This window comes from Ambystoma mexicanum, chromosome 11 (genome assembly GCF_040938575.1).
Source record: "Ambystoma mexicanum isolate Mex_15411 chromosome 11, UKY_AmexF1_1, whole genome shotgun sequence".
Lineage (NCBI taxonomy): Eukaryota > Metazoa > Chordata > Amphibia > Caudata > Ambystomatidae > Ambystoma > Ambystoma mexicanum.
In genome coordinates, this window is record NC_090934.1 from 811,661,503 (window position 1) to 811,681,179 (window position 19,677).

Sequence of the window (19,677 nt, forward strand, 5' to 3'; positions counted from 1 at the left end):
GAAGAATAGCCAGAAACACAATGAGAATAAGCTCTAGGGCGTGGTCTTTTATAGAAGTGCTTGTGCGAGGTCGGACATGCGTGCTGTATGTAGAAACTCAGGATTACTATGTGGGACTTGTGCCATGGTGAGATTTTATTGAAAAATATTATGGATTAATTGAAAATGTACTTTTAATTTGTTCGGGGACACGAACAGTGTCCGCATTCAGAACACGCGATCAGCGTGGGTGCGGTCATATGATCCGTTCACGAACTAGTCTGCGAATGAAGCGCATGTCCGCAGGACACCAAATGCACGGAGATTGGCTAGCATATGTGCGTTGATGTTCTACGGACACTGTTCGGGTCCTGAACTAATTAAAATTGCGTCACACGTGAAACAAACATTTCAGGACACTGCGTGTGTTCTTAGAACAGTTTAAACTTGCTAGCGAACAGTAAGGACAGATATAGTGTTCTTCAGGACATGTCCAATTTGGTTTATGTATGAACATTTCAGGACACCAATTGTGTTCTCAGAACAGTTTAAACGTGCTAGCGAACACTACGGACAGATATAGTGTTCTTTAGGACACTTTAATTTTTTTTTTTTACAAACATTTCAGGACACCGCGTGTGTTCTTAGAATAGTTTCATCTTGCTAGCGAACAGTACGAACAGATATATTGTTCTTCAGGACACCTCCATTTTCGTTTAATTACGAACAATTCAGGACACCGCGTGTGTTCTTAGAACAGTTTGAACTTGCTAGCGAACACTACGAACAGGTATAGTGTTCTTCAGGACACCTCCATTTTCGTTTACGTACGAACATTTCAGGACACCAATTGTGTTCTTAGAACAGTTTAAACTTGATAGAGAACACTACGGACAGATATAGTGTTCTTTAGGACACTTTAATTTTTTTTTTTTTACGAACATTTCAGGACACCGCGTGTGTTCTTAGAATAGTTTCATCTTGCTAGCGAACAGTACGAACAGGTATATTGTTCTTCAGGACACCTCCATTTTCGTTTATTTACGAACATTTCAGAACACCTGCACTGTCTGCGGACACCTACATTGTTTTAAAAAAAAAAGAAAATATTTAAAACACAATATAAAAATTAAACTTTATTTAAAATATATTAATAATTTATGACAGAGAAGGTGAGGCAGAAACAGAAACAAAAACAGGAGAATTAGGGGTTTCAACATGATTGTTATTAGGTGAAGAAGGGATGGAAGTCTCATCAAAATGTTTTGGGTTATGGAGAGGGTTTGGGGATAATTGACTGGGATATGGTGAGGAGGGACAAGTACATGTGGGGCAATAGTACGAGGTTTTTGGTTTAAAATGATCTTCCACAAAAGTTTTCAAATTATTAAAATTAGTGAACAATAAATCCATTTTTTCTTCTATACTGTGAAAAATGTTATCCATAACAGGTTTTTCTGAAGTATTTTCTATTTTGGTATGCTCTGTACACAAAAATATATATATATATGTTAAATGTACACAAAATAATAATAATTAAATGGTTTATATTATAAAGTGTTTACCATTAGTTTCACTATCTTGTGACATTTCTTCATGTGGGAAATGCTCCTCTAGCCATTCCAGAGTACTAGACATTTCTGTGGGAGAAAAAAAAAAGATAATATATTTTTTTATCTAATACAGAAAGTTTATGAATATATATGAATACAATTAAGTACACTTACTATTTCAGTTAAGATATGTCCTATGTACTCAGTGGGTCTGCTCTTGTTCTCAGTTCTGTCGTGTTTGTGAGGTAATTATGTTGGAAGACAATTTATCTTCTTGTGGTATATTCCATTTTAGAACATAGTGCATTTAAATGAATGGTTAGTGTGTTGTATATATGGGTTACATTTCTTATGTATTAGTACATATAATGTGTTTGTGTGCTCCTTTTTGAATTTGTTAAATGTTCCTATGTTATGATATAACAATCAAACATACCCCGCCAGAGTTTTTAGGTAGTGGTACTGTTCTTCGAACATGTCCGCGAACATTAAATGAGTTTGCGCACATCAAGTACAGTAGAAGAGATTCAGTCAGTTCCATATGACATGTATATAAAGTCAAAGTCATTATTCTTAAGTTGCACTACTAAAAACCTATGAAATTCAGTGAAAAAACTTTGTTAAATGGACGTTATGGTTAAGTTGCACTACTAAAAACCTAAGAAATTCAGTGAAAAAACATTGTTAAAGAGACGTTATGGTTAAGTTGCGCTGCTAAAAACCAATGAAATTCAGTGAAAAAACTTTGTTAAAGGGACGTTATGGTTAAGTTGCGCTGCTAAAAACCTTTCAAATTCAGTGAAAAAACTTTGTTAAAGGGACGTTATGGTTAAGTTGCGCTGATAAAAACCTATGAAATTCAGTGAAAAAACTTTGTCAAAGGGACATTATGGTTCCAAATAAAACCGAAAAACCCTTGAAATTCGCCAGTTATGGTAAGCTAAGCAACCATAACTTGCGCTACAACCGTACCATAACTGGCGAATTTCAAGGGTTTTTCGGTTTTACTTGGAACTATAACACGAACACTGAATGGATAACTTTTTTTTCATATTCTGAATCAAAATCAGCAGAATTTACAATTTACGTAACATCACAGTAAAACAGAAACAGTTTATTTAGACATCAAGGTGAAAATCAACGGAAACAGCATAAGCACAGAACTGCACAGAAAAGAAACAAGTACTAACACACTATTACATGCAACCAGTGCGCACCCACAATGTCTCAAAGACAGTATTCCATACGGAGAGTTCTTACAGGTAAAAAGAAACTGTAGCGAGAATGAAACATGGGAAGAAAATGCCCAAAAAACTGCAGCTAGATTCTCAATCCGAGGCTATAAGAAAACAGTTATAAACACATGCTACGATCAAACTTGCAAAAAAACCCGAGAGATGATTCTAGCTAAAAGAAGCACAATCAAAAATTGAACAAAGGATCAACCATATGAAGATTTATTACCACTTTCAACTCTGGAGCAAAGGAAACTAAACATATCTTAAAGAAACATTGGCATCTCCTGAAACGAGACCAGGACATCAGTCCACACTTGCCAACACATGCCACTGTGACTTATAGAAAACCACCTTCTATACAAAGTAAACTATCACCTAGCATGTTCCGATTGCCCAAACAAAGTACTAACACCTGGCTACCTACCGAAATATCGGGTTTTTTTACCTGTGCTAAATGTAAAGCATGTCACCATGGAATAAACATGAAAATGTTCTTACATCCTTGGACGAAGAAAGAAGTTAAAATCAAACAAGATCTGAGATGCTTTACACAATTTGCCATCTATGTGATTATTTGTTCCTGCAATTTATGGTATGTAGGTAGCACTAAACTAGAAGCCAGGCTAAGAATATTGCAACATCTACGTGCAATCAAAAATCATGATATGTCCTACCCACTTGCCAAACACTTCAAAGAGGTACATCAAAATGACATCAGTTCTTTTAAGTATTTCATTATTGACTCAGCTAAAATTCACCCAAGAGGAGGGGACAGACTGCGAATACTCAGACAAATGGAATCTAGATATATAGTAGATTTTAATACCAAGTATACAGGAGGTCACAATCGTGACGAAGAATTATATGCATTTTTGGGATCCTAAACATTCAAAGACTCCAAAATCTCAATCATTGATAGACCTGAGCCCTTCCCAACCTTTGCAAACATTCCGCATTTTTGAAATTTCTGTATATATTTTTTGTATTTTTTGTATATTTAGTTTATTTGGAAACTGAGGCTAACTCGGACGCCTATGCATCCCTACACGGTTTTCCCTGCAAGCACTTTTCACTTTGATTGTGTGTTCTTTTACATCACTAATCATTTTAAATTAGCAATTTAGCCAAGGAAGAGGATGTTTTATCTTTAGCATTACCAAGTGCTGTTTTTATCAATATGTAAAGTGCATTTATCATTTAGTTGTCAATCGTATCGCAAGTCTCCTCAAAACAACGTGTATCAACCGCAGGATTGTTTTAAATGTAACCGATGGGATTGAAGTATGGGAGAGGGCAATAATTTGAATGTTAAAAATATCATGTCCCATATCCACTAAAAACTTTAGGCATAAAACACTGACACATGAATGTGACATCCAGCATTATGCACCTTAATCTTAAATTGTAGGTTCCATTTTTTTCATCAAATGATATATTCATACATTGTGGATTTTATTATATTTTAAATTGTTTGTACTTGAATTATAAGGTGTAATTTTAACATCAAGCACCTTAACTTCTTTCAAAATATGTCCGTATAACAATTTGAAAAGGCAACATTTATTCTTGCATCTGCATTAATTACTTTTTACCACATTGCTAAATATACAGGTTGGCACAGTCACAATATATAGCTGCCCGCAAGGGTAACACACTGCCTATGTGTATATATTAGACCAACCTGTGTGTTTTATTATGAATATTCACAATATATATCATGGACCGCATGTCTTTTCTTAGTATAGTTATGTACAGCGGAATCGACCGATATATGAGGCACCCGCAAGGGTCACATACAGCCTCAAGTCACAGCATATGGGCGCCCGCGAGGGTAACACACTGCCCATTTGCGCTGTATCAGATCAATTTATGTGTTTTAATATTAATATTTTTGATACTTATGATATATATTAATGATAGTTTTATGCCCCTCCTTTATCTCTCCCTCTCCCTCCCCCCTTTCCTTACCCCTTACCCCTTCCTGCATTTTTTAGCATTTTTTAAACGTCTTTTAGCGCCTTTTAGCGTTTTTCAATCAATTTCTATTGAGGTGATGAGATCAGAGTAGGATAGAACATACCATAGAGCACCCGCAAGGGTTACATACAGCCCCTAGATCAAATTACCAACCACTTGCGATTTTGCAATATGCACTTTATATTATGCACTTTATTGATAGCACTCAGCACTTTGTCAATTAATAGTCCTTCAATGTTTACATAGCACACAGCACTTTATTACTTATGAAACATCTGCATATTTCAATTTTGATGTCTGCAACATGTATTTTGTAAAGTTTTTTGACAGCACATTTCAGTTCATGCTGAGACACTGTGTCGGCCCACTTGAGCTGAATTAAACAAACCCAGTACAATAGAAGACGAAGCACGATCGTCTCTCCTAATTTCATTGACATTGGCAAACACTAGGATGAAAATACACCATTTTATATCAGTAATTTCAGGCATTTTGTCCATCCCTTACCCACATGGGATAATTGGTTTGATCAGACAAAAATGTTTCGAATTGCTACAGTGTTTATAAAAACACTGTGTCTCTCATGAATGCACTGAAATGGGTGGTCATGCAGGTTCCAACATGGCTGCATTCTTGTCTACTACTTGTTACCTTACTTAAGTGCAAAACATTGAAAAAGGACTCATATACTTTTCTCTATAATACTACAGTCCTCTCTCTAGGTCACATACCAGACGAAGCCCGAGTAGGGTGAAACGCGTCATTCCTTTCTTGCATTCAAGACCGTTGCTGCCTCCTTTGTCCATGTATTTTAAATAATAAAGGACTCTTTGACTGCACGGTACACAAGCATGTGTGTGGATTTATTGGAGACATCCAGCCTTTCGCTTTCATCATAGCCGGAGTGCTGATGTAACCCGGATTGGTTTCCAGTCCTATATATATATATATATATATATATATATATATATATATATATATATATATATATATATATATATATATATAATATATATATTGCCATCAACGGTCAGAAATAAGCTTTTCCTAGGGGCGTGGCTAAGGAGCCATGTAGACGGACGTGCTTCCACCAAGAGCTCCTGCTGATCCGTACATCATCCTGCTGGAAACTACAATAGAATGGATACAAAAGTCCTGAAACTGGAGGATCATGCGTCGGAGGTCTTTGGGCACGTCAAGATACATTGTGGCACTGATCAGAGAAGTGCCGGCGATGTTATGAGTGAGTGAAGATCCCTCAGTTTGTTTGTGATGGTGAGGAAGAAGGCCGCCGTCCAACGGTGACAAGAAGACAAAGGACTTGGGTGGAGTGGAGGCTTCATCGAGGAACGTCCCGCAAACTCTGCGGTGGGAGTGCCCGTGGTGGAGAGCGGTGTCGGCTGAGCGTGCTGGGGGCCCAAATCATGCTGAATACCCTTTTCGGCTTTTAATGGATACACGGCCCGCCGGGAACATCGACTTTGGAATCTTTAGCCGGAGCATCTGTATGACATTGGAAGTGGCTTACAGTAAGAGTCGGGCGCATGCTCCAGGGCAGGAACGGCATACGAAGTGGCCTCAGCAGCAGGAGGTGGAGCGGCCGAGCTGCTGTTTATAAGTTTCTTACCCCGAATTGACATGGAGCCGGCACCACTGCCACTACCATAGCATATTGTAACACGAGCGGGAGGCTCGCAAGACGGACAGCCATTAACAGTTTGCTGGTAGAGAAGGAACTAAAGGAACATGTGCCGCTGGGCTCCTAGTGCAACACTGGGATACATTATTACAGCGCAAGACCACTCAGAGAGACAGATGGAATACTGAAGTGAAACTGACATCGGTGCAAAGGTGGCACTCGCGCAATCCACGGGAACATGCTTCCCTCACAACATAGGCCAGCAGGCCATGATTAAGCTGTTAAACAGTAACAGGGGTTGGAACCAGGCCTGGCCGGGACAGTTGTTATAGGACAATAACGCAAGAAATAAGGCACTAAGCAGGCCATAGACGCCATGAGAAGGCTTCTTTCAAACCGGACACAAGCACTGAATTCCCCGGAGACCTGAATCTCTGTAGAAGTGGCGGGCAACACATGCTTGCTGGCCCGCAGGACCACGCTGATGGCGCATTGACAACAGGAGTTAGCGGGAAGACGTGGGAGGACACAGTCCACTCCAAACGTGACTTTACATGCCATAACGCGACGCAACCTACTGAAAAGGGCGCACCAGTGGTAGACTGACTCGGGGGATTCATAACAACACTGCATAGCTGGAACCTGACACACAGGAAGGATTGCGCGATGTCGGTGAAGGGAGCGAGAGACAAGAGTAAGCGACCCACGATGGAGATCTTCGCAAAGACACAGCAAACTCCCCCAACCTCGGTGCAAAGCATGGTGGCGGCCTCCGCGGACGGCACCACAGAAGGAGATAACCATCAGGTCCTGGTAGCCATTACAGAACTGAGCACAAAATGGGGTATAGCAATGGCGGATCTACGGACAGCCCTGGAGAACAAAATAGATGCTGTAGGAATTGAAGTCACCCTGCTGCGACAAGATGTCAGAACACTGGCAGAAAGGACAAGTGGCCTGGAAAGCGCGGTGAAGACCAACACAGATGTCAGCACAAATAATGTGAAGGAGATCCATGTGTTGTAACAGCAGGTCGCCAACCTCGAGAACCGAATGGAAGAAGCGGAAGGAAGGGCGAGAAGGAATAACATACGGGAGGCCGGCCTGCTGGAGGGGGAAGCGGGCCAAGATCCCACGAACTATGTGGAGAACATGATTCTGCAGGAGATTGGGGCAGACAAACTCTCGCAGAGGTTTACAATTGAGCATGCACAACGGGCCTTGATGAGGAAACCACGACCTGCGACCCCTCCGCGGCCGATAATTGCCAAGATTTTGAAAGACAGGCAGAAGATCCTGGAGTATTTTTGTAAGGGCGGAACGATAGAGAGAGCATCCACGAACATCACGGCATAACCAGACTACACGATGGTGGTGCAGAGGCAGAGGTATAGCTACGTGGTGGTTAAGAGGAGGCTGCGCACAGCTGGAATCAAGTATATGGTTCTGTACCCTGCAAAGCTTAAATTCTGCATAGAAATAGAGCGCTTTTCTTTGATACTCCAGAAGAAGCGGCGTCATGGTTGGACTTGCAGGGCTGTCCAGAGCAGGAGGCGGAGCAGGACCGCCAGGAACATGACAAGTGAGGAGTCTGTATCATGAACTTTGAGGGGATAAGAGGGGGGGGGGCCTGGTATGATATAAAAGGACATTCGATTGGTATTTTGTGGCCTTTGGACTTCAAGACCTTGTTGGACTAGAATATAGTGAATATAATGCATGAGTGAGTTAGATGCAGTAAGCGTAGCAAATTGGAAACAGGAGCAAAGGGATGGAAGCAACCAACCCCTGAGAATTAGTGGTAAAGTGGCCATTAGGGCGCTCACACCCTGCTGAGCCGCGAGAATAGGCTTTTGCCAGAAAGGGCTAGATGCAGGGGTGCCTGAGATCCAGGGATGGAGCTGGGCAACAGTTGGGGAGGGTGTTGTTGGCGAAGGGTAGGGCGTGGGAGGGAGGTGGGAGGGTGTGTTGTGTACATAGTTAGGGGGAGTTTAAGTTGGAATACGAGCCTACACGGAAGAGTTAAGTAACTAAAATTGAACTACATGGGTGGGAAGGGGAGAGGACTCAGCCAAGCCATGGGAGACCTTAAAATAATCACTTGGAACGTTAGGGGGCTGAATAGTTATCTAAAGAGAAATAAGGTTATGCTATACTTGCGAAGACAGAAAAGAGGTATTGCCTTGTTGCAGTAGACACACCTGATGCGCGATAAGATGGAAGTGATTAAGAGGAAATGGAAGGGGTCGGTGGTGGGCTCGTCATATTCGGCGTATGCCAGAGCAGTGATCATCTGGGTGGCGCCACATGTCCCGTTTCAACTATTGCAGACGTTGATGGAGACAGACGGGAGGATGGTGGTGGTGAAGGGACTAGTGGAAAATAGGGAAATAAGTGTGGTAAACACATATGCCCCTAATCAAAATACTGTGGCATATTTTAGAACGCTGTGTCACAACCTTAGCATGTGTGCCGGGGGCGTGGTGATCTGGGGATGGGACTTTAACTGTGTGGTAGACCCGAGGGTGCACAGGTCAGACGGGAAACCGGATAGGCCTGCCCCACCGGCTAAGGCGCTAAGGACATTGTTGAATGAGTTAAAACGGGGTCAGTGACATCGGAAAGGTGGAAACTCAGGGGAACCAGACAGGGTTGCCCATGGTCCACTATGCTTTACATATTAGCTCTGGAACCCTTAGCGATCTACTTAAGGCAACAATATGACACAAAATGCATCCCTGTGGGAGATGAACGACACCTGGTATCATTGTATGCAGATGATATATTATTGTACTTGCGGTGTCCAGAGGAGAACCTCCAATATGTTCTGGAGGTGATGGGAAGATATGCAGATATGTCTGTATAGCGGTGAATCCTCAGAAGTCCAGCATGTTCCCACTAGGTGAGTATAAGGGGATCCCCCTAGAACAACTACCGGTGTTACAAGTACCATGGGCAACTAGCACATTTCGTTATCTAGGAATAGACATTTACCATGCAGTAGAAGAAGAACACAAGCGCAACACAGAAGTAGCTATTACGAAAATTGACAATTGCATGCGGCTCTGGGTTAAACTGCCCTTAGCAATGATGGGACGCAGCGCAATGTTGAAGATGGTGGTTTTGCCTAGGCTCCTGCAATACTTTGGTAACATCCCGTACTTGATACCCAAGAAGTTTTTTAGTAAATTGGCTGGTACGTGTAGGGACTTCCTGTGGCATGGTACGCGGAACAGAGTTGCCCTGTGGAAACACCAGAATTCTCACGAGAGGGGGGGTATAAAGTTGCCCAATTATGAAGTTTTTTCACATAGCAAGTCAGCTGCAATATGTGGCCAAATGGCTCTCAGAGGAGGCGACCACCCAAACCAGGCTGTTCCGATGGGACTGTGTCCCCTTCTATTTGAAAGAGATAATATGGTTACCCCAGGCTATAATGGACAGGCGCCCCAAGATGTTGGTGCTTGGGTGGAAAGTGTGGAGAAGGGCGTGCCAACTGATGGGGAACCCGTGCCCATGCTCTCCTCAGGTACCAATGGTTGCGCTGGCGGGGGGAGAGGAGCAGCTCAGGATGATAATCAGGAATCAATGGGAGTCGGCTGGGATAGTGACACTGGGGGATATTTGGCAAGAGGGGACCATAAAAGATTTTGAGGTGCTGGGGTGAACACCGGGTTACATACTGGCCAGTATATCACATACCATAGGTTGGTGCGGAAGCTCAAGAGAACGTGGTCTGAATTGGTTATTGAGGAAGAGCCAGATGCTACTATAGACAGTATCAGGTAATAATATCCCCATATATATGGTCACCGTAAATAATATCACCGGGAAAATGTTGTGGCGATATTATTTGGGTGACCATATATATGGGGAGAGGGGCAATAAAAAAAAATTAAAAAAGAAAAAAAAAAGTTTGGAGGTTGCGGGGGTGTTCCCCGCATGTTCCGTGCAATAATGTCGCCACAAGAAATGGCCATTTTTCGGAGATATTTTTGCATGGCGAGATTTTTGTGGCGACATTATTACATGGAACCCTATAGACACAATATACGATATAGCGGAAGGGAGACACGAGATATCTAGAATATACGAGATGATGATGTCAAAACTGGGGAAGGAGCTGGTGCAACTGAGACTGGAATGGGAAGAAGAAGTGGGTAGCCCGATGGAGGATGGGATGTGGGAACGAGTCCAGGGGTATCACAAGAAAGTGTTGAGAAACGCAAGACTTCAACAGATGCAATTGAATATTACGCATAGGGCGTACTTGACACCCCAAAGGATAGCCAAGTTCAAGAATGCAGGACGGCAGGCATGCCCTAAGTGCAATGAGGAGAGCACGGGCATGGTGCATATGTTCCGTTCATGCCCGGTTATTGAGTGCTTTTGGGGCGAGGTCGCACGGAACCTGGCAGCTAAGGGTATTAAGATTGTGGTGGATACTGTGTGGGCCTGCTTGCTAGGGGGGTTCCCTAGACCATGAAAATTTAGTCATGTAAGCAAACTGAAAGATCTGGCATATGCGCTTGTGAAGCGGGGAATTGCTATGGGGTGGAAGACATGCCACAAACCATGACTGGAGACATGGTGGGGAGATCTGCAGAAATGGGCGGAAGCGGAAACCATGGTATGGCAGGAAGCAAGCAGCACTGGGGGGAGGCGGAAACCGAGACTCTGATGGCCTGGAGATTGCTCATAGCAGAATTATTCAGGGCAAATCAAAAACCTCCGGATCTCACGGAGAGAGATACCCCACCACAAGAGTCGAGAATATAACAATAATAGAAGTAGGCTCGGAACGGGGGGTGGGAAAAGGGAGCAGTGAACACGATTGAATGATGCATACGTATAATGTTATCGTATACACTGCAGGTTTGGTTTGTAATGTTTGTTTGTTAAAATGTTAATACATTTTTTTAAAAAATAAATAAAAAAATAAGCTTTTCATAATATAAAAAAGCACATTGTCGTTATGACTGATTATATGTGCATGGATCAATTCACCAATCGCAGAATTAAGTCTACATATGAGAAGTATGTATCCAAAAAATAAGCAGATACAGGATTACCCACTTGGGTCAAATGCCCGGATCAACTGAATGTACCTTCATTCACTTCCAGCACACCAGCATTCTGTGCGTTATATCATACTCCTGACTCCGCACATGACGTGCCCATATACCAAGGCATACGGGGCGCATACAGGGTGGTCATTTCATGCATACAATCTTAATTATCAATGGCCGTGCATTAGGGCGACTATTATGATCACACAATATGCAAAATGAGCCACTTTTAGCCTCAGGTACATCGTACCCATGAAGGGGACCAAAGCATGAAACAAAGATGATAATGATTAAAATGACAAACGTGGTTATCTGTATTTTATATTGTATTTTATATTCACATCAGTGTTATACTAAGCTATTATTTTACTGTCATGTTTTTAATATTCCAATATTTTCAATGATGCTGAATATTTACAATGCACGTTAAGATTGCAGAAAATAATGTATATTGGTAATGTGTTTGTTTGTTGCTAAGTACAATGTATGGACACAAGACCACCCTAGATGGCGAAATGGTTAGACTTTAAAGGCTATTACATCTTTTTTTAATAAAATGTTTTCATTATTTTAAGACAGTAAACATCATTCATAAGCAACAATAATGCAAAGAACAAAGGACAATGAGCCACTCAATATACTTTACTCCCACCGCCCCAATCAATGAATTGTCATGCCCTTCTCAGTGTACCTTTCACCAGCTTTGAGGTCCGTGCCTATGTCTCTCGCGAGCCTGTTATCAGGTAACGTTTAGCTGAGATGCAGGTTATTGTACTTCAGTGTGATTCTCGAGGCATATCAGTGTTTCTCTGCCCCCAGGTAGTGTCTGGGGCCTCTCAATTGGCCCGTTATGTATCCTCCCAGAGGTTACCTTGACCATGACCAATGCAAGTGCTAGCATGACTCATTGTCCCACAACAAGACCAGAACCCCAAGCTCCCTCATCCCCCTCCCCTCCCAAAACCCTTTGATGAACTCCCTTTTGCCCCATTACCCTCAACTCCCTCCCCCAGTCCCAATGGCCGCCCTTCCCTGTTGCTCCCCATAGCTCCCGTCTACCATCCTGTATCAATGCAGGAGAGCAACCCTTCCCCTTTCAATGCATACAACCTTCCCTTCTCGCACCTCCTGCGCTTACCGCCCAGCGTGCTCTAGGGTGGCCTGAGATCCTTTATGGATGCCAACTCATTCAGCAACTGACTGTTAGGCAGAATCACCTGCAGTACCCTTTGGGAACACTACAGGCAATTAGGACTAAAAGTGTCAGTACAATTTCACCTTTGGTACAAGCCTGTACTACACAGTTATGTGGTAGCAGTGGCTGAGCAGCCAGGCTTATCTCAATAGTTTAGTGAGCAGTAGAACAAGTTACACAAAGGACCAACAAATACAGTGGTTCAAACAAACACTTACTCAAGGTTTCTTGGTAAAAGAATAAACATTTATTTACACAGTCAGTTTGAAAACATTACACTAGCAAGAGCAGCTCAATATCACACATTAATACACCACAGATAGGCAACCAATAAGTTACTGAACAAGTTCAGCTCCCCTGAAGTGGGGGTGATATGACTTTCAGATACTTTTAAAAGGGGTAAAAAGACAAGGTTATAAGAATCAATAGCACACATACTTGCATAGGCAGAGCAAGGGGTTTCAGTGAACTACAACCAGCAATTCAGTTTGTAGGCCTGGGCAAAAGTCAATGTTTCAGGGTCTTTGTATAGGATTGCACAGTTCTGGTAGTAAACGGTTAAGTCTTTGCCATTGAGTTTAGAAGAATTTGGCTAGGCGAAAAGTTACATGAATGTTTAGGGAAGGACAAGCCTTCAAAGTTGGCAAATTTCCATAAACTTTCACAGTAGCTGAAACGATTTCTGAACCGTGTTTGCACACCACCTTTAAAGAGAAGAAGAGCTGTAGCTGAGGCAGTTGTTCCTGGCAGTACGAGCAGATCTTGCTGTTCCTGAGCTTCAGTCGTGGGTACAAGAAGGAGGACGTTGGGGGGTTCCTGCACTGCCCAGGGATGAGGCCACAAGCATGGCAGAACATTCGTTTAAGGTGTGAGTGCCTTAAAGACCACAAACTGGTATCCTTCACACTGGCTATCCGGTTTTCCACAGCACTCTGATGAAAATTCAACCAGGAGGGGACGGTGTCCAGGCGGCTTACGAGTTGGTTATTCCCACCAAACTCAAGGGAAGAAATTAAAGGAATAGTTTGTTCAGAAATATTATTGGCCAAAAAGATGGCCAATAATAAAAGAAATATGTAAAATATATATATTTTTTAAGTGTATATGTAAAGTTTCGAGCAAATGAAGCTCATACTTTAAAATTGCAAGCACTAGGGGGGCATCCATTTTGTGAAATGGATACCGCCTGTGCTTGCGTTTGCGGCACTAATGAAGGAAAATCCAGCCAGTAGTAGTAAACAAAAGCTACCACTGGGTGGCTTTTCCTTCATTGGTGCCGGATGCGGAGGACGGGGACCAGAGACTACAGATGTTGTCATTAGATGAATCTAACCTCAACATCAGAGAAGCAACCAACACTACCTTACACTGAGCTGAACTCCCGTCCATCAAACTTCCACTATCGGACACCCAAACCATCCTCCTTCACATTATATACAGACCTCCAAGTGCCCTATCCACCTTTGAAGAGGATATCTCTCTTCTACTCACCACGAACACCAAACCTAAATCACAAATCATCATCATGGGTGATTTCAACTTGGGACTCAATGACCCCAACGAAAATCACGGTGCCTCCCTTAATGACACCATCACCCACTTGGGCCTCACCCAACACTTTAACAAACCTACTCAAACTAAAGGAAGATCCTTAGACTGGCTAGCAGATGTCAACTGCAATCTATCACTGACAGCCATCACACCCTGTGCTTGGACAGACCATCACCTCATCACCTTCTCTCTACATAGGACTACACCCTATATGACACCACCTCCCAGGACGTCTCAAATAATCTCCAGAAACAACAGTAACATCACTATGGAAAACCTTAGACCATTTTTCATGCCCATCTCTAAAGCCAACTTTCCCACTCAGAATGACAACCCATCCACTCTGGTAGATCTCTACAACAATACATTAGAACTAGCACTCAACCAGATAGCTCCACTCAACCAACGTAAAGCCAAACCTATTGCCCACACTAACAAATGGTTCTCAGCAGAACTAAAAGATCTCTGCAACCTTAAAAGAGCTGCGGAAACCAGATGGGGAAAAACTCCTTCTCCATCCACTAAAGACAACCTCACTACAGCTGCATCTACCTATAAATCTGCTATCTTAAACGCCTAAAAAGAGATTTATAACACAAGAATACACAACGCCAAATCTGGCACGAAATAATTATTCTCCATACTAAGAGAACTTGAATCGCCACTGCCACCCTCAGAGGATTGCACTAAGGACAAGGCATGGTGCAATAATATCCAACTAGCTCTCTCTAACAAAATTGCCTTGCTTTAAGCAAAGATTGAAGCTAAAAAAGCCAACTTGGTCGCCAAAGATATCCTCAATAGCAAAAATGACAACACCACTCCCAACTGCCCCCTTTTCCATTTCTCCTCAGTCACTGAAGAGGAAGTAGTTAAGATAATCGCTAGCCTTAAACCATCCAATTGTAAAGGTGACTTATGTCCTGCCTCTGTCATCGAAGCTGGAGCCAAAGATCTAGCTCCCCTCATCACCTCACTGATCAATTCTTCCTTCAAGAACTCAGTAGTCCCTAATAACCTCAAAGAAGCATGGGTCCTCCCACTCCTCAAAAAGCCCAACCTAGACCCTAACACCCCTACAAATTACAGACCCATCACCACGGTCCCTTTCCTCCTCAAAATACTAGACAGAGTCGCCTACCTCCAAATACAACAACATTTGGAAGACAATAACCTCTTAGGCCTGCGACAATCCGGCTTTACACCCAGGCACGGGACCAAAACTGCCCTCCTGGATCTAAAAATTCAAATGGATGAAGCCAAAGACAAGGGCAACTTGGCCATCCTGCTCCTGTTGGATCTCTCTGTGGCCTTCGAACTGGTTGATCACCAGATCCTTACTCAACACCTTTCCTCGGCTGCAGCATTCTCACAGAATGCCACCAATTGGATTCAGTGATTTCTGTCTGACAGATCGACTAGGGTCTTCGCCCCTTCAGCGGCTGCTGACCCTATCCCAATCCAATGCGGAGTTCCCCAAGGCTCCTGCATCTCCCCCACACTTTACAACATCTTCACAAAGCTTCTCTTCGACCGTCTTGACGAACTGGGTGTCAGCTACACTAATTATGCAGACGACACCCAGGTCCTCATCACACTCACTGGCTGCTACGAAGAAGATGTTGCAAAGCTTAATGAAATCTACCTAGAAATCCAAGCCTGGATGGCCACACACAGTCTCTGCCTTAATGACGATAAGACGGAACTGCTCATCGTAGGCTCCCAGGCCCACCTCAATAAACTAGATTCTAGGTACAAATCCTTCACCATTGATGGCAACATCATAAAAGACTCCAAAGAGGTCAAAACATAAGGTGTGTACCTCGACACCACCATATAGTTGAAAAAACAAATAAATGCCACCATCTCATCTACCACATACACCAACAAACTTATCAATGCCTGTAGACCTTTTCTATCATCCTCCAGCTTCCTCACCTTATCCAGAGCATTGATTTTGTCTAATTTAGACTATTGTAACACACTCTTCCTAGGTACTACTAGCAAAAATCTAGATAGACTCCATATCCTCCAAAACAATGCCTTAAGATGCGCTCTTAACCTCTCGCTCAAGGCACTCATCTCCACGGCTAGCAAAGATGTCCACTCATCTCCACGGCTAGCAAAGATGTCCACTGGCTCCCAATTCGAGACAGAATCAAGCTAAGAACTCTTGTCATTACACACACATACAAGTGCCTCTCACGGACTGCCCCGCGATACCTATCAGACAAATTCTCTAGACACAGCACTTCTAGACCCACCAGAACTCGCTACTTGCACCAACTCAAGTTCCCTAAATTCAATCTAAAAACAGCAGGAGGTTCCAGTTTCCCAGTTCTTGTAGCTTAATGTTGGAACACCCTCCCTCTTGCAATCAGATCGGAAGCTTCCTTTTGGCCATTCAGAGCCATGGTGAAATCATGGCTCTCTGCCTAAACACTGTGCTACTTACGCATCCTAGATCTTAACTATACCGTGAAACGGATCACCATGTAACCCGATCCGCTATTTTCTATTGTATTCTTTGCTTATTTTTTACTTCACCATCTGTCTGCACCATTGAATGTATGTACTTTTCCTGCTGTGCGTAATGATATGTAACTATGTTGTCCATATGATTATGCGCCCAGCTACCCGAGGGTTCGGTCGTGCTCTATAAATAAACTAACTAAACTAAACTAAACAGGCAGGAAAGCTGCAGCTGCATCTCGGTAAGTGCTATTTTTTACAAAAAATAAGCACTAGCTGCATTTTTTTTTCCTAAGTTTTCTGGGCTGGAGGAGCCCGGAAAACTTAGAAATGAAACAGCAGCTTTTTAAACGTTGTATTTATGTTTGCGGTAGCTTCAGCTTGGAGCCCTATGGCTCCAAGCTGAAGCTACCGCAAACATAAATACAACGTTGTTGTGTTTCAAAAATGCTTTGGTTTTTCTTTCTAAGTTACTCAGGCTCCTCCGAGCCAGAGGAGCCTAAGAAACTTAAAAAGAAAAACCGAAGTGTTTTTGAAATGCAACCGCTTTGTGTTTGTGCCTGCCGTGGCTATCACTTTGGGTCTCCGGTGCTCCCCCGGGGGAGCACCAGAGACCCAAAGTGAAAGCCAAGGCAGGCACAAAAACAACGCGGTTGTGTTTCCATGCTGCAGTGTTTCTGCTTACAACAGCTTTCACTTTGGAGCTCTCAGGCTCCCCGTGGGGAGCTTGAGAACCCCAAAGTGAAAGTTGCTGCAGGCAGAAACACAACGCGGGTGTGTTTCGAAAACACTGCAGTTTTAAACATAACAACGTTGTGTTTATGAAACATAAATACAATGTTTTTAAAGCTGCAGTTTTATTTCTCCTCCAGCCCGGAAAACTTAGGGGAAAAAAAACGCAGCTAGTGATTTTTTTTTTTTTTTTAAATAGCACTAACCAAGATGCAGCTGCAGCTTTTCTGGCTGTAGTCTCCGGTCTATGTCCTCCGAGTCCCTGCACCAATGAAGGAAAAGCCACCCAGTGGTAGCTTTTGTTTACTACAGCTGGCTGGCGTTTCCTTCTTTAGTGCCGCAAACGCAAGCACAGGCGGGCATCCATTTCACAAAATGGATGCCCCATGAGCTTCCTTTTGTAAAGTTTGAGCTTCATTTGCTCAAAACTTTACATAGGAACTTAAAAAAAAAAGTGTGAATATTTTTTTTTATTATTGCCCATCTTTTTGGCCAATAATTATTTTTGGGTGAACCATTTCTTTAACCTTGAAGGGCTTTTCTGTTGTCGGAGTTATAGGCAATTCAGACCTGCAGCAGGGCTTCACCATTCATACAGGAGTTGCAGCAGTCCTCTTCCTTTAGCTCGTCTTCAGTTCTTTCACTCCAGTGGTCGACTCTGCTTTCCAAGTCCCAGAGACCTGCTTTTAAACAGTTTTCCCAGATTCATTCCAGCCTGGCTGTCAATCACACAGCAGGGTGGCTGTCCTTGCCAGACAGCCAGCCGGCCGAACCATGCCAGAGTGCATTCAGGTCTCCTAGGAGACCAATCACAGGAAGTTTCGGGCACCTCCCTCACATCCTGTCCACCCCAGACACCCTGGCACCAGAGGAGAGCTTCAGCACTGAAGTCCGCCAAAGGCCAATGAACAAAGGGCCAAACCTGGTTTGGCGCACAGAGACAAACACAAGAAGGACCTTTCCTAAAAAGGAATGGTGAAAAAAGTTGACCAGAGTCTGTTTTTACAGATAGGTCTCAGGTGCCATATTGAAAAACATTGCTGCTACCGTTGTTCGCGGTCAGGAAAATCATGGTAGTTTGATCTAAACCACTGTCACAAGCCATTTAAAGTAGGAAAGGGTAACATTGACTGTTACATAAGTGTTTTGAATCAAGGTAAGCTAGGCAACCCCTCCAGCACTCTATAGGAAGATAGTGTGTGCTGGGTCTGTAAATTTAAAGAGACTAGTAAAGTTGCTGGGGGTCTCAAAAGGTAAGGGAAATTAGCACATTCTTGAGAATTCTCCCTAATACTGATCTAGTTCATCATTAGTGCATTTTCCCCTTCCCGGTCTCTCTGCTGGTTTCGGTATTCAACATCCGCCAGCCCCCATCGGTGTAGCTTGTGCAGTAACAGTCATATCGATGGCCCAGTCCCCTTCTTTCAATGGCCAATAGAACAATCTTTGATTATCCTAGTAAATTGCGTACCTACAAAAGACAAAAAGAATTGGCAGCAACTAGTGGACTTACATAAAGTTAGAAAAGCCGTGCAATATCTAAACGACAACAATGAATACCGCAAAGAAATAAACATTATTTCTAAGTTTTCCGGGCTCCTCCAGCCTGGAAAACTTAGGGAAAAAAACGAAGCTAGTGATTATTTTTTTTAAATAGCACTTACCGAGATGCAGCTGCAGCTTTTCCGCCTGTAGTCTCCGGTCTCTGTCCTCCGAGTCCCAGCACCAATGAATGAAAAGCCACCCAGTGGTAGCTTTTGTTTACTACAGCTGGCTGGCTTTTCCTTCTTTAGTGCCGCAAACGCAAGCACAGGCGGGCATCCATTTCACAAAATACAAAATGGGTGCCCCATGTGCTTCCTTTTGTAAAGTTTGAGCTTCATTTGTTCAAAATTTTACATAGGAACTTAAAAAAAAAGTGTGAATATTTTTTTTTATTGTTGCCCATCTTTTTGGCCAATAATTATTTTTGGGCGAACCATTCCTTTAACCTTAAAGGGCTTTTCTGTTGTCGGAGTTATAGGCAATTCAGACCTGCAGCAGGGCTTCACCATTCATACAGGAGTTGCAGCAGTCCTCTTCCTTTAGCTCGTCTTCGGTTCTTTCACTCCAGTGGTCGACTCTGCTTTCCAAGTCCCAGAGACCTGCTTTTAAACAGTTTTCCCAGATTCATTCCAGCCTGGCTGTCAATCACACAGCAGGGTGGCTGTCCTTGCCAGACAGCCAGCCGGCCGATCATGCCAGAGTGCATTCAGGTCTCCTAGGAGACCAA